This window comes from Grammomys surdaster, unplaced genomic scaffold, assembly GCF_004785775.1.
Source record: "Grammomys surdaster isolate TR1022 unplaced genomic scaffold, NIH_TR_1.0 126182, whole genome shotgun sequence".
NCBI classification, from domain to species: Eukaryota; Metazoa; Chordata; class Mammalia; order Rodentia; family Muridae; genus Grammomys; species Grammomys surdaster.
The window spans coordinates 1572607-1589873 of record NW_021620988.1 but is presented as its reverse complement, the minus strand read 5'-3'; the positions used below and the strand labels follow the sequence as shown (position 1 = coordinate 1589873).

The 17267-nt window shown below is 39.9% G+C and overlaps 1 pseudogene; it reads right to left on the bottom strand.

The window, feature by feature from the left end:
* Positions 1-412: 412 nt before the first annotated feature.
* LOC114612743 lies at positions 413-2109 on the bottom strand (annotated as a pseudogene).
* Between the last annotated feature and the right edge of the window lie 15158 nt (positions 2110-17267).

Below are 17267 nucleotides of genomic sequence, written 5' to 3'. Positions count from 1 at the left end.
GTACGTGAACACCCAGGTACCTGCTGTGCCAGTAGGAAAAGACGAACAAGAGAGCCTCTGCCCACTACTCCCTGGCTCCTCACCTCCCTCCAGACTTACTCATTACCCTCAAACTAGTCTGTCCTGTTTTATTTGGAGTCTTAGAAAAAGCCAGAGTTAAAAACAAAAAGGCTAAAGGAAAACAAATCAATTCCCGATAGTGAACTCAGTGCAGATCTCTCTGCCAGGCATACCCACAAGAGTGTAACCATACACTCCTTTACTGTGTGGCGGACAGAAGAACCACACGCATGATCCACCGTCCAGGCTGTACAGTCCCACACACCCATCCCCTCTGTGTGCTAAGAGCTGCAGTCTGGCTGACCCACATGGCACAGCTCAGTCAGGGGGTGGTCACGCAGCAACACACAAGGTCAGTTCCTGGGCAGCACAGAAGATCGAGGTGGTGCACGTGGTGGTTCAGAAACTACAGACCATGGTGACTTCTTCAGCAATCACAGCCAACACTTGGCTAAGAGATCTGAGCAGGAACTAGGGCAAAGAGGGGTGCTGAGTGCCACAGGGGCTGTCCTGTTGCTGGGAGGGAGTGCAAAGCCACAGGCCTACTAGGCATTGTATGAAGAGGACGACACACTGCCACCGTGGCCTGTCCAGTTGGTGTGGATAAATTCTCCTGGTTTGGTTAAGAGTTCATAGGTGTGAGCCCCAAAGTAATCCCGCTGAGCCTGGATGAGGTTCGCTGGCAGCATCTCGTGTCGGTACCCGTCATAGAAGGAGAGGGCAGTGGTGAAGCAGGGCATGGGGATGCCTGCCTGCACCCCAGTGCTGATCACCCGCCGCCACGAGTCCTGGCAGTTGTCAACCGCTGACTTAAAGAAGTCATCTAGCAGTAGGTTCTGAAGTTCTGGGTTTCGCTCAAATGCATCTTTAATTTTTCCCAGGAATACACTTCGGATGATGCAGCCCCCTCTCCACATCAGGGCAATGGCGCCATAATTGAGGGTCCAGCCAAACTCAGTGGCTGCCTGTCTGAGCAGCATAAAGCCTTGAGCATAGGAGATGATCTTTGAAGCATAGAGGGCCTTACGGATATCCTCCAGGAATGACTTCTTACTGTCTTCTGGCTGGACCACCTTGGGACCCGTCAGCTTTCTGCTGGCCTGAACTCGCTCTTCCTTCAGAGAGGACAAGCACCGAGCAAAGACAGCTTCTCCAATGAGGGTGACGGGCATGCCGTACTCCAGTGCTGAGATGGCAGTCCACTTCCCAGTGCCCTTCTGCCCAGCGCTGTCCCAGATCTTTGGTAACAGCTCTTTGCCATCAGAGTCCCGGAACTTGAGAATATTAGCAGTGATTTCAATCAGGAATGAGTCCAGCTCTGTCTTGTTCCATTCTTCAAACGCCTGAGCCATCTCCTCATGCCGCATGCCCAGAACGTCCTTCATCAGGTGGTAGGCCTCGCAGATGAGCTGCATGTCCCCGTACTCGATCCCGTTGTGCACCATCTTCACGAAGTGCCCCGCCCCCTCGTCTCCCACCCAGTCACAGCAGGGTTCTCCAGTTCCCACTTTTGCAGCAATGGCTTGGAAGATGGTCTTGATGTGGGGCCAAGCCTCCTTGTTCCCTCCTGGCATGAGTGACGGCCCGTACCGAGCCCCATCCTCACCACCACTGACTCCGCTCCCCACAAACAAGATGCCCTTGGCCTTGAGGTCCCGGCATCTTCTTGTCGTATCCCGGTATTCAGAATTTCCTCCGTCAATGATGATGTCACCAGTGTCTAACAATGGCACTAGTTTCTCGATGAAATCATCTACGGCTTGGCCAGCCTTCACAAGCAGAATGACCCGGCGAGGCTTCTTCAGCTTGGAGACCATGTCCTTTAAGGACTGTGCACCGATCACTTTGGTTCCCTTTGCCTCATTGGCCAAGAAGTCATCGACTTTGGACACGGTCCTATTGAAAGCACAGACCACAAATCCATGATCATTCATGTTCAAAATTAAGTTCTGGCCCATGACAGCCAGTCCAATCAGTGCAATGTCAGCTTGGGCCATGGCGGCGGCAGACAGAGCTGAACCGAGGAGGAAGAAACACGAAGGACTGAGCGCTCCGTGGCAAATGCAGTGAAGTCCGGCTCCCGGCGCCTCAAGAGGCTTACTGGGACCTGGCCTATATTTTTTATTGGTGAATTGAATCCATTAATGTTGAGAGATATTAAAGACCAGGGATTATTGGTCCCTGTTTTTCTGTTGTTGTTAGAAATGGTACTATGTTTGTGTGGTTGTCTTTTTTTAGGTTTGTTGTGAGAAGATTAATTTCTTGATTTTCCTTGGGTGTAGTTTTCTTCCTTGTGTTGGACTTTCCTGTTATCCTGTTAAGGGATGGATTAGGGGAAGGATAATGTTTTAACTTGTTTTTTTCATGGAGTATCTTGGTTTCTCCATCTATAGTAATTGAGAGTTTTGCTTGGTATAGTAACCTCAGCTGGTAAATATGTTCTCTTAAGATCTACATGACATCTGTTCAAGATCTTCTGTCTTTTATAGTCTCTGTTGCAAGTCTGATGTAATTCTGATAGGTCTGTCTTCATATGTTACTTGACATTTTTCCCTCACTACTTTTAATATTCTTTGTTCTCTGTTTATTGTTTTGATTATTATATGATGGGAGAAATTTCTTTTCTGGTCCAATCTATTTGGTATTCTGGAGACTTCTTGTATGTTTATGGATAACTGTTTCTTTATGTTAGAGAAGTTTTATTCTATGATGTTGTTGAATATGTTTTCTGGCCCTTTGAATTGGGAATCTTCACTCTCTTCTATACCTATTATTCTTAGATTTGGTCTTTTCATTTTGTCCTGAATTTCCTGGATGTTTTGTGTTAGGAGCTTTTTGCACTTTGTATTTTCTTTGACTGTTGTGTCAATATCTTCTATGGTATCTTTTATGTGAGATTCCCTCTTCTATCTCTTATTTTCTGTTGGTGGTGCTTGCATCTGTGACTCTTGATCTCCTTTCTAAGTTTTCTGTCTTCAGGGTTGTCTCCCTTTGTGATTTCTTTGTTGTTTTTATTTCCATTTTTAGATTATGGATATTTTTATACAATTCCGGCAACAGTTTAATTTTGTTTTCCTGTGTTTCCTTAAGGAATTTATGTTTTTCCTTTTTAAGGGCTTCTACCTGTTTTCCTGTGTTCTCCTGTGTTCTTTAAGGGAATTATTTGTGTCCTCCTTAACATCCTCTATCATCTTCATGAAGTGGAATTTTAGGTCAGAATCTTGGTTTTCAGGTGTTTTAGGTTATCCAGGGCTTGCTCTGATGAGAGAACTGGGTTCTGATGATGCCAAGTGGCATTGTTTTCTGTTGCTTATGTTCTTGTACTTGCCTCTTGCCATCTGGTTATCTCTGGTGTTAACTGGCCTTGCTGTCTCTGACTGGAGCTTGTCCCTCTTGTGAGTCTGGTTATGATCAACCTCCTTGAGTTAGATCTCTCTAGATTTGAGAGCAGGTTTAGACTTCCTGATCTGTCCTTGGCATTGTTGCAGACTAGAATCAGGATGTGTTTCCCACAGGGAAGATAGCTCCTGCTTTTGCTGGGGCCCACTGGGTCTCAGTTAAGCCAGGTATTAAGGCAGGGTGGGTGTCTCATCTGAGAGCCTGGTTATGACAGACTTAAGATCCTCTTTTTGCATCCATTCTGTTAGCTCATGCCATTACTGAGGAATTGAGTCTGTTTATGTTGAAAGATATTAATGACCAATGATTATTATTTCCTGTTATTTTGATTTTGTCATTATTGTTGTTGTTGTTGGTGGTGGTAGTGGTGGTGGTGGTGGTGGGGTGTGTGTGTGTGTGTTTGTGTGTGTGTGTATGTGCTTTTCTTATTTTTGTTGGTATGAAATTACTTATTTCATGTGTTTTCTTGGTTGTAGTTATTCATCTTGGGTTGGAGTTTTCCTTCTAGTGTTTTTTTGTTTTGTTTTGTTTTTTGCATTTTGTTTTTTTTGGGTAGGGCTTAATTTGTGTATAGATATTGTTTGAATTTGGATTTGTCTTGAAATATGCCTTCTCCATTTATGGTGATTGAGAATTTTCCTGGGTATAGTAACGTAATTTGGCATCTGTGGTATTTTATAGGTGAGCCATATCTGTCCTGGCCCTTTTAGCTATGAGAATCTCTGTTGAGAAGTTGAGTGTAATTCTGATAGGTCTGATATTTATGTTACCTGGACTTTTTCGCTTGCCACTTTTAGTATTCTTTCTTTGTTCTGCAGATTTTATATTTTGATTATTATGTGATGGGAGAAATTGATTTCTGTTTGTCTAATTGGTATTTTATAAGCTTCTTGTATATTTGTACGCATCTCCTTAGAGTGGGAAAGTTTTCTTCTGTGGTATTATTGAAAATATTTTGGGGGTGGGCTTGCAACTAGGACTCTTTACCTTTTTCCATTTCTAGTATTATTAGGTTAGGTCTTTTCATGGTATCTAAGATTTCATGGATGTTTTGCTTCAGAAATTTTTTAGCTGGACATTTTCTTTAATTTATTCTATTGTATCTTCTATGTCACAGATTCTCTCTTACATCTACTGTATTCTGTTAGTGGTGCTTAGATCTGTTGTTCCCATTTTCTTCCCTATGTTTTCCATCTCCAGGATTTCCTCAGTTTGTATTTTCTCTATTTCTTATTTTTCCATTTTCAAGTCTTACAGTTTCATTTATTTTCTTCACCTGTGTTATTGTATCTTCTGGTATATCTTTGGTGGACTTACTTGTTTCTTCTCTAAAGATTCTTCCTGTTTGATTGTATTTTCCTGTATTTCTTTAAGGGATTCATTCATTTCCCCTTTAAGGACCTCTATCATTTTTTAAGATTTGACTTAAGGTAATTATCTCATTCTTTGTCTGTGTTATGATATCCAGAGTTTGCTGTATGTAGCAGGGTAGGTGTGCTATGACCATGTCATATAGTCCTGGCTTTGTTGACTGTGTTCTTTTGTGGTCCTTTAGCCATTTGGATGGCTTTGGTCCCAGGATGTTTCTGTTGTAGTAGGTACTGGGAGTGTGTTTAAGCTTGATGGTCCTGGTGTGACAAGTCTCTGATGGGTATCCTTGGGCTCTATGTTTTTGCATCTGCAGATGTCGGATCTGTATGGTTCAGGATCCAAAGGTCTGATGGACTGGAGTGAAGAGGTAGTGGGAGAATGGCAGACTACAGTCTATAGCAGACTACTTAGGCCAGAATCTTTTCTTAAATATTATGTTTTTGTTGATTCTTTGAGAAGTTTATATCATGCTCCCTGATCACATTCATTTCCCATTTCTTCCATGTCTGTCTCATCATCTTTGTGATCTGACATCCTTCACACACACACACACACACACACACACACACACACACACGTGTTGATATGGCAGGGGGCAATATTGATGGAATTGTTCTGAGTAATTAATGGAATAATGAGACAGAGCACCAACTAGATATCTCTTGTCACCAAGTGAAGCTTCAGGTACAAAGATTAGGTTATTTCTAATAACCTAACAAACAGGTCTCATGGGAATCAGTTCTCCAACAAAACTCAGGTTGTTGTCAAGACTATAGGTTGCTCTTCAAAAACTGATGTCAAGGCCCCATTGCTGAAAATAATACCTCCACTACTAATTGAACTCAGAAAAGTTGACCTGGAGCCTACCTAGGACACTTTTTTTCAGTGTCTTTAATATAGGAAGCTACTATGCAGGGCATCAAGGGAGAAGCATAACCACCAACCCAGACACAGAGCCTTTGGTCTATAATATGTTAGTGCAATGGTTACGCAGGCTTTGTGCAAGTAACCAACCAATATTTGATGTGACTTAGGTTCACTAGGTAACAAAGACTCAGACTAGATTGCCCAGGGACCTAAGATAAAACTAAATAATGTTGTTCTAAAAAATGAAGTAGCAAATAAAATGACTCCTAATGACATTCTGTTATAATCATAGACCAGTCTCTTGTTCAGCTATTATCAGATCATCAGAGATGCTTCCTCTTGCAGCAGATTGGAACAAATACAGAGACCTATAGCCAAGCATTATGCAGAGGATGATAGACCATGAAACACACTGCCCTAAATGTGATGTTTCCACCAAATCCGTCCCCTCAGAGTTCAGAGAACTCTATGGAAGAGGAGGTGGAAAGAGTGTCCTTTGCATATGTACCATGGCTTCCTGGTTAGTGTTTTTATGGGATCTCTGAATGTACGAATGAGTAAGTCTCTGTTTCTTATACCCTCTATTGGGGTCTGTTCCTTCTGATTGTTTTGCCAGATTGTTCGTTTTGCTTTTATGATATATTATATTATATTATATTATATTATATTATATTACATTACATTTTTATGCCTTAGAAGTCCATTTATTTTCTAATGAGATACACAAAAGGCTGGATCCAGATTGTAGGGGAACTGTGGCAAAACTAGCTTGAGTGGAGTGAGGCAGAAAGCTTAATCAAGATATTATGATGTGAGAAAAATTATTTTCCATAAAAATAACTAACAGCATTATTTCTCAAATGATTCCATGAACTATGAAGGAAGTAGAAAAGTAGTCTCAGATATTTTCGTCATCCTGATAAGCTCTTAGAAACAGTGATCATGGGAGTAATCACGGGACTTTGTTTATTGTCTTGCTTGTTCCTTGACTCTTTGCATCTATTGTATTGCTAGTTCCTTGACCTAGACCTGACCTTAATACTTGAATGTAAATACTTGAATTAAGAGGGAATAAAAGCAGATTGGGGAAAAAAGTACTTCCAAAGTAATTGTATGAAGCTAGTAGTCTCCTGATGCTACAGAGAAGGATCCAACATTAAAATAAATGTCTAGGTCAATTTCCCAATGTCCACAGAGAAAAAGGATCCTCAAAAGTATTGCAAACGAAAATCAATGATATATTAAGGGATGATATATGTATATTGGATTCACTAGATATGCGAAAAGGGTTCAACTCATATAAATCAATAATGTCAGTCAAGAAAAATATGATGCAATTGTGTGTGTGTGTGTGTGTGTGTGTGTCTGCGCGCGCGCGCGTGCATGCACTTGCCGGTTATATATGTAAGACTTTCGGGTTTGAATTTAAGATTAAAAGAACCTCACTGTCCCAGGACACTTCCTGGGATGGGCAAATTCCTTAGTCATTATTACGTTAAACCTGGGCCAAAGGAAGATACTCCTTTTCATAATCTGAGTCACCTTGGGACCTAACCCAGAAAGGTCAGACTTTGTGGTTTGCCTTTGTAAACTATACTGTATCCATAAATACTGTACTCAGTTCTTGTTTGGGACTCACTTGCGTGGATGCGAGAGAGTCCTAGTGTACTAGTTTCATTAAACTGAACCTCATGTGATTACAGCGAGTCCTGTCTGTGTGCATTTCTGTGGGAGCGTGTCCCCTGGTTTTGGATCTTACAGTCCAACATTTACATGTATGTTGAGACTGGAGTCAGATATCATGCACCCTTTTCTATTGCTTCTCCTGGCTCCCAATAACTTCCTGAGCCAATACCTTTTACTGCACTTGTACCTCAGTATATCTTAGCTAGACTTATTGGCTGGGAAGTTTCAGAAATATTCCTATCTCTGATTGCCCCCAAACCCAATGCTAGGGTTACAGATGTATACAGCCATCCCTATATTTTCATATAGGTGGTGAGATTCCCAAAACAGGTCATCATGATTTCTCAGCAAGGTCTTTACCCACCAAGTCATGTCCCCACTCCCCATACAATTGTCATAATAGAACCAGGAAAAGGCTAGGATAAGATATGTCCTCCTTTCATGATGATATTCTGAAGAAAGTAAGACACGAGGATTTCACTTTGACGTAGTAGAAGCTACAGTTAAAGACTGATGGCTGTAAGGATGTAAAAATTCATAGGGTAGTTTGAGACTCCCTGTCTGAATCAGGGCTGTAGGTCAGCAAGCTCAAAGGCCCAGGTTTCATGAACTAGCTGGCCACAAAAAGAAGGAACAAGCCAGAAGGCAGGTCAGCTAGGTCGTTCCAGGAACTGGCTCACCACAAAGAATACAGGTTGGCTGAGTCACTCCAGGAAGATGGCTGCTTACAATGGTCAGGTTAAGGTCACATTCCTGAATAAAATGTGTACAGGATGTTTCCCGCTCCACACCCTGGTTTATGATTAGTTAAATAATGAGTTGAGAACTTTCTACTATTTTTATGATGTGGGTTGAGATTTTCTGCTGTTCTCTCTTGGTTTCCCCCTTCATCCCCCTGGTTTGTGGTTTTCTCCTTTAAATACCCCTTGCTCCCAAGCCTGGGGTCGGGGTGGACGCTCCTCTTGTGAGTCTCGGCCTCAGCTGGCTGATATCCCTATCCCAAAATAAAGCCTTTTGCACTTTGCAGCAAGTTCAGTCCCTCACGTGATTCTGGGTAGTTATAATCTCCTGTGGCTTGTGTGGGGGGTATCCCCAATCTGGGGGCCTTACAATGGCCACCATCATATTGCATGGAGAAAAATCTGAAAGCATTTCATCCCAAATGCTAAGACCGAATTGGCTGCCATCACCACTCTTTTTCAGTGAGTGCTTGAAATCTAACCCAGGAGAATATAAGAAAGACAAAGATATAAATGGGAAATAACAAATCTAATTGTTTCTATTTGTGGATGATATAAGCCAATATATATATATATATAAAAAAACTCTTTGAAGACTTCATTAGAACTCTCTTAAATCTGATAAGCAAGTTCAGTAATGTAGCGGGATAAAAATATCATTCAATAATAATTAGTTTTCTCTAATAATGTTAATAATGTCCACCCCAAGCAAACAAGTAGGAATAAACCAAAGTTATAAAAGACCAGTATAATGGAAATTATTTAAAAAAACTTTAAAAATAAAATATTAGAATGAAGATAACATTCCATGTTTATAGATTGACAGAATTTATACATTGAAAATGGCTACATAGCTAAAAGCAATATAGAGAATCATTGCAATACTCATAAAGCTCTGATGATATTATTCATATAAATAGAAGAAAAATTCCAAATTCATATGGAAACACAAAAGACCTTTTTTATTTTGAGCAGAAAGTATCAGTATTTATAATATCACTTCATTTGATATTTTAAATTTTGTATTGATTATTTTATTTATTTACCTTTCAAACGTTATCCAGTTTCCTGGTTTCTCCTCTGGAATCTCCCTACCCTATCCCTCTCTCTCTCTGCTTCTGTGAGGGTGTTCCCTCAACCACCCACTACTGCCTCACCACCCTATCATTCCCCTATGCTGGAGCATCAAGCTGCCACAGGACCAAGGATCTCCCATCTCACTGATGCCAGATAAGGCTATCCTCTGCTACATATACAGCTGGAGACATGGGTCCCTCATGTGACTTGTTGGTTGGTGGTTTAGTCCCTGGGAGCTCTGGGAGGGGGTCTGGTTGGAGGTCTGTTGTTCTTCCTATGGGGTTAAAAACCCCTTCAGCTCCTTCAGTTCTTCCCATAACTCCTCCATTGGGGTTCCTGAAGTATTTTATATGTAGGAGTATTTTGCCTACATATATGAATGTATACCACTTGCATGCCTAGTATGTGTAGAATCAGAAAGGTGTGTCAAATCTTCTGGAATTACAGATGGCTGTAAGTCCCATGTGCGTTTTGGAAATATAATCCTGATCCTTTGTAAGAGCAACCAATGCTCTTAACCATTGAACCATTTGTTCAACTCCAATGATTCACCTGCTTTTAAATTATACTACAGACCCAAAAAAACCCAGTCAGTATAATACTGGAAGAAAAGTAGACATATAAAATGGAAAAGAATGGAGGACCTAGGAATAAACTCATCAATAAACCTATCTGAGATTTTCAAAGATTAGAGAAATCTTCATTAGATAAGAGACAGCCTAGTCTACAATAAAGAATGCTGGGAAAACCAGCTACTCATATGTTGAAAATTGAAACTTGACCATACACCTAATTTTCCATAAAAGTAAACCCAGAGTGTATTTAAAAATTTAATGTAAAACTCTGAACTTTGAAACTGCTAAAGGCAAACTGAGTAAAAGCATTTCAAGGTATAAGCAGCAGCAGAGTGCCTGGAGAAAGTTCTCTAATAGCTATAGAAATAACAAAAAATGTTGACAATACAGTCACAGGAAGTTAAAAAGATTTTGCACTGTGAAAGAATAAAGAGACAGCATGCAGACTGGGAGAATATTTTTGGTAGCTACTCATGTGGTGGGGAATTAATATCCAGAATATATAAAGAGAATAAACACTACAAGAACAAATAACCCAATCAGCAAATAGGCAAATGCATTTTTAATGAGCAAATTCAAATGGCCAAAATAATATTTTAAATGATGTTCAGCATCTTTTGCACCAGGGAAATGTGGCTGCATTGGGATTTATTCTTACTCAGTCAGAATGGCTTTTATTGAGAAGACAAAAAACAACAAATGCTGACAAGTATGTGTGGTAAATGGAACTTTTGCTGGAATTGTATAACAGTCCTACAACTATTCAAATAGCACAGATATTCCTCAAAAATCTAAAATCGAACTATCATTTTATTTGGCTAAACCATTATTGAGTGTATAATCAAAGGAAACGAAGTCTGCATCCTTTAGTGATACTGGCATAACCACAAATTTGTGGCATTTATCCATAATGGCCAAGGTATGGAATCATCAACACATGTTCCTCAACTCTAGCACTGTCTAAGTGATACTTGAACAAATATAACAGTAACAGACACACAGTGTATAAGGGGGAAATCTTACAGAGCCCCACCTGTAAGAACATCAAATTTAGGAAGTAGTTATAAAATTCCAAGTGAAAAATGAAAAAAAGAACTATAAAATATGCAGAATGGGAATTGATTCACAGTATGACCGTTATAAAGAACCAAATGTAAGTTAATGAATACTAATGACATTAGTCCTACCATTAGACCATCTGAAGAGACACAAATGTAATAAAAAAATTATATTCTTTTATTGCTTGAACATATATTATAGGAGAAGAATGACTATTAATTATGACCTTTAATAGAGTGGCTATATTAAAGATTGCAGTTATTCAAATTTCTTAATGTATATTTCTGAAATAATATTTTACATCCACAGGAACATGATTAATGTATGTTTAATAAGTACTAGATTAATTAATAGCTAACAATTTATCTTAAATGATATCAGTCACTTTTTAATGATGCATTACTTGTAATTAAGTAACTACAAAAATTACTGAAGAACTTATGACATACTCTCATTCCAATTTACATCATTAGCATTGGCTCCAGTGAGGCACAACAGGCAATTAATAGTTACTGTCGAATCTTAATTGTTTAAGACAAACTTGGTCTTTCCTAGCTGTAATTTCTCATGACTCATTCAGACATCAGAGTAGAAATCCCTTCATCCTTGTGAAGTTACAATGTAGCCATCATACAATTATTTTACAGTGTGAAGAGGTTAAAGGGTGAACCTCGTTTTCAGAACTCAGACAAACTTTTTCTGTAAACTTGAAGACAGCCGTATCTTAGGGGACCCATAAACTCAAGGCAATTTTAAAACAAACCCTAAGACAGACACTCTAAAAGGTAGAGTCATGAGATTCTTCACTTTAGGGGAAGTATAAAAAAGATATTAAGAAAGTAAAGAGTGCCACCTGTGACAAAATAAAACCTCATTTGCATATTTGTTTTCTAGTTTCTATGAGTTGACTTTATATTGTACAATGGAGATGAGGTGGAACTGGTTGCCTTTGAGTTGGCATTGACAGTCTGTTTTCTTTTGATAAGACTACAGTATCAGAGTGGATCTGATATTTGAGAAAAATAAAAATAGTGCTAGTAACCACAAATGCATGCTGAGACCTTCCTTTGTGCTTGGGACTTTATTAAGGGTTTTCCATTACAGTCAGCTACAGAACTACAGTATGAATCCAGGTATTCCAGTTCCAAGGTCTTTGTAACATAAGGGCATAAAGTAACATTTTTTTTGACTAGATATTTTATTTACATTTCAGATGGTATCCCCTTACCCCCTCCCCCCTCCCAGGAACTCCCTATCCCATCACCCCTCCTCCTGCTTCTATGAGGATGTTCCCCCATCTACCCTCCAACTCCCACCTCTCCACCTTTGAATTCTCCCCCCCACTGGGCTTCCAGCCTTCATGGGACCAAGGATCTCCTTTCCCACCTATACTGACAAGGCCATCCTCTTCTACATATACAGCTGGAGCCATGGGTCCCTCCCTATGTGCTCCCAGGCTGGTGGTTTAAATCCTGGGAGCTCTGGTTGGTTGGTATTGTTGCACTCCTCATGGGGCCGCAAATCCTTTCAGCTCCTTCGGTCTTCTCTCTAACTCCTCCATTGGGAACCTCTTGATCAGTTCAATGGTTAACCTTTCACAATAGTTGCAAACAATATAAAATACCTTGGTGTGAATCTAACCAAGCAAGTGAAAGACCTGTATGACAAAAACTTTAAGTCTCTGAAGAAAGAAATTGAAGAAGATCTCAGAAGATGAAAAGATCTCCCATGCTCATGGATTGGCAGGATTAATATAATTAAAATGGCCATCTTGCCAAAAGCAATCTACAGATTCAATGCAATCCCCATTAAAATCCTAACTCAACTCTTCACAGAGTTAGAAAGAGAAATTCTCAAATTCATTTGGAATAACAAAAAACCCAGGATAGTGAAAACTATTCTCAACAATAAAAGAACTTCTGGAGGAATCACCATCCCTGACCTCAAGCTGTACTACAGAACAATAGTAATAAAAACTGCATGGTATTGGTATAGAGACAGGCAGGAAGATCAATGGAATAGAATTGAAGACTCAGAAATGAACCCACACACTTATGGTCACTTGATCATTGACAAAGGAGCTAAAACTGTCCAGTGGAAAAGGACAGCATTTTCAACAAATGGTGCTGGTTCAACTGAAGGACACCATGAGGAAGAATGCAAATTGATCCATTCTCATCTCCTTGTCAAAGCTCAAGTCCAAGTGGATAAAGGACCTTCTCGTAAAACCAGATACACAGAAACTAATGGAAGAGAAGGTGAGGAAGAACCTTCAATACTTGGGCACAGGGGGAAAGTTCTTGAACAGAACACCAATGGCTTATGCTCTAAGGATCAAGAATTGACAAATGGGACCTCACAAAGTAACATTATTATAAACCAAAATGTTATATAATCATTTTTGCTTCCTAATTCTCTAAGAATGTTTAATTTGTTGTTAATAATGGGGATAAATTGTTGTTGGATCGAGTATTGATGATGCAATTACTATTTTTTTTAATGAGGAAATTGAGATTCCCCAAGAGAGAAGGCAGATTTGAACGTTTCCACTTACTTTAGTACTTCATAAACCTCTGATGAGAAGGCAATGGAAAGCATGTTTACATCTATCATGAGTTATGGTTTGCCAAGGATAGTTCTACAAGCTTTATTTGTTTATTTACTCTTTTTATCAGACTGACTGCCTGAGCCTACTCTTTACTACCAGAACAAATGATGTCACTTACATTAGCTTAGTAGACAAGGAGCTCATTAGAAGCATAGAAGGATAAAATAAATAAATAAATAAATAAATAAATAAATAAATAAAATAAAGGATGTGTCTGTATACTGGGGGTGGACTCTTCAAGTTGCCACACCCCAATGTTGGCTCTTTTGGCTAAGGTCACCCCCAATGAGTCCTGAGAATCTCTCACCTCCTGAGTCTCTGGTACTTTCTAGAGGGTACACCCACCTCCCCTCCCCCAGGGTGCTTATTTCCATTCATTCTCTTGGATTTTAGGGCTTTTATTCTGTCCTCTACTCCCATATCTGATCCTATTCCCGTTCCCCCCTCCCCCCACATAGTTTCATCCCTCTCACTCACCCCAGTGATTATTTTCTTCCTCCTGCTAAGTGGGATTGAAGCACCCTCACTTGGGCCTTTCTGTTTGTTACACTCTTTATGTTCTGTGGGTTATATCCTAGGTATCCTGTACATTTTGGCAAATATCCACTTATTAGTTAATGTCCTTTTGGGTCTAGGTTACCTCATTCAGAATGATATTTTCTAGTTCTATCCGTCTGTCTGCAAAATTCATGACACCCTCAATTTTGATAGCTGAATAGTATTCTATTGTGTAAATGAACCACATTTTCTGCTACCACTATTGGAATTTTCTTTTGAAAACTACTATCTTCTATATCTTCAATCATTTCAAAACATGTGAGAGTTTGCAATTTTCATCTCTCCTTTCCCCCCTCCTTCCCTCCTTTTTTCTTTCTTTCTTCTCTCTCTTTCTTTTTTAAAAATTGTATTTATTATTATTTCCTTTAAGGACAGGTCTCACTATGCAGCCCTGACTTCCCTGGAACTCACTATGTAAACCAGGTTTCCCTTGAACTCACAGAGATCCATACTCCTGCCTGTGCTTCCTAAGTGCTGAGATTAAAGATGTATGCTACCATGACATGCTCAAACAACATTTGTTGTATCCATTCTTTGGTTGAAGTAGACAAGGCCTCAAGTGGAACAGGGTTATTAACCCACAGTAAAAATTTCTGACCCAGAATTCTTCCTGTCTAAAAGAACTGCAGGAACAAAAATGGAGAACAGGCTGAAGGAAAGGTGGTCCAATGAGTGGCCAAACTTGGGATCCATCACATGGTGGTGGTGGGCAACAAGTCCTGACACTATTACTATGCTATGATATGTGTACAGATGGGAGCCTGGCATGGCTGTTCTCTAAGAGGCCCTAGGAGCACCTGACTGAGACAGACACAGATACTTACATCCAACCTTTGGACTGAAATCTGGAACCTCTATGGTTGAATTAGGAGAAAGCTTGAAGATGCTGAAATTGAGGGCAACCTCATAGGAAGACCAGAAGTCTCAACTAACCCAGACTCCAGGGAGCTCCCAGAGTCAAAGCCACCAACCAGGAGCATATGTGGGTAGGTTTGAGACCCCTGGCACATAAATAACAGATGTCTGTCTGGTCTGGCCTCAGTAGAAGAAGATGCACTTAATCCTTGAGAGAGACAGGGAAGGTAGAAGCCTAGTGGGGTGGGGGAGCACCCTTTTGAGACAAAGAGGAAGGGGAATGGCCTGAGGAACTGTGGGAGAGGGGACCAAGGACAGGCAACTACTGGAATGTAAATAAATAAAATAATGTAAAAAAAAAAAAGAAAATACAGCTAACACTGGCTATACTTTGATACTTTAAGGGAATACAAGTTTTTATCATTAGAAAAAAAAAGAAAGAAAAAATGAGTCTGAAAGCAAGGGAAGGCAGGACCAAAGCATGTGTCCTGGTTTGTGATCTTTACTTATGTAGTTAGGAAGATATGTCCAAGTAGACAGCTCTGGAGGAGAGCCAAGTCTGGAGGTACAGTTCATTAGAAGTACTAATGGAAAGGAGATGATGTGTTGAATTTAAATGCTTGGTCTGCTGTACTTTGGAAGCTTAAAGCTAACAAGGGGAAAAGTATACTGGGTGTACAATTACTTAAATGAGAGCTAAGGGTAAGATGAGCCAGCAGGGAGTCTGGGACTTTGAATAGTCAAAGACAGGAAAGAGAGGACTAGTAAAGGTTACAGAGGGGGAGTTGTGAAAGAAGTATGGAGAAAATCGGGAGAAACAAAGGACTGAGTATTGAAAAGGAAACAGGTCAATAGTGCTGAAAGGTGCTGAGCCTAGTATTCAGATAAGAATTGAGAAATGACCTTTCCATTCGCCCATATGAAGGCAGACATTGATTTTAGTCTGTGTTTTTCAAAGGGAGATGTTGATGGACAGCGACTATGGAGATTTGATTAACTGATGCTCTGTAATGAGCCTCCTGGTATAATTACTTATCCTTTTACTTGAGCATACTTAAATGCAAGATGCAGGAGGTATTTTTGGAAAATGGCTAAAAGAAATGCGAAGTTTTGTGAAAAGTTTTCTAAAATTAGTCTTGCAGATTGGCAATTGAGAAGATTAGGAAAAGAAGTCAGTATTAAAAATAGTCTGGGAAACACAGGGTTAAAAGAGTGAAACAATCCCCTGGATTTTATTAACTTTTAATGAACTAATGAAAATTTGAAGCTGTAAAAGGAGACTGAATATCTGAAATATCTGTATTCTGCAGCATCTTTTAGGATTTACCTAAAGATCATATTTATTGCTGACATTTCTGTTTTATTTTCAAACCAAAAGACCATCTTTAGGCTTACTGTTCTTCCTGCCCCTATTCTCTATGTAACAGTCTTTGTGTTGCCTGGCTTCCCTGCTGCTCCTATCTGTTTTTCCAGAGATAGATTTGTGATATATTGATAATTGTCAATGCTGACACACTCGTGTAACCGTGAAACCATTTATTTCTTGCCATATGAACAGAGAAATGACTTGAGAAATGGAGACAAAGGAAATGAAAAGCTAGCAAGGCACAGAACATGAGGGCTGGGAAGGGATACCATCTTCCCTAGGGATATCCAGCATAGGCTGATATGGGGACTTTTGAGAGGCATATCAAGTAGACAATAGTAGTCAGTTAGAAAGATGGATGGCCTTTTATGACACATGGGCTGATGTGGCCTGTTTTGGGTACTGTAAATCCAAAGATAAATTGTGAGTTACAAGGCCTTTGATTTGTGTCTTTTTAATTCCTTTCCCCAGGAATAATTAATTCTGAAGCTAATTATTAAGATACAGTAGTACCTTTGTATCAGAAAACAAAGGAAGATCTGGAAAGTAGACCTCTCTGATTCCTTCCTTCCTTGCTTGCTTCTGTGGATTGAGTCTCACCCTCTTCTTTTTGTGTGATACACATTGAAGGGTGATGGTCAAGGAGAGACACCTTCTTAAAGTTTCTGCATCGTGTCTTCTAGTTTCAGTACCATGTTCTTTATTCTGTTCAAGCAATCATACTTTCAATGAAAAATTTTGTAAAGAGAAATTGTTGCACATTGTCTAAGTTAGTTATTCTTAAAATGTGATGCTTAGACCAGAGCAGTGATACTACATGGGATATTTTTGGAAATTTAAACTTGTTTAAAAATAGATTGTATTTGGTATTCTATAAGAAAGCAATCACAGTAATGGGGAGAGAGGGAGGGAAGTGGGTGGGACAGGGGACAGGGAGGAGAAGAGGGGAACGTGATCAGGTACTCTGGGGGCAGGACTGAAGTCCTGAGGCCAGCAGAAAGAATGGAAACAGGCTACCTTGGGAGGTAGGAGTTGGGGGGACCCTC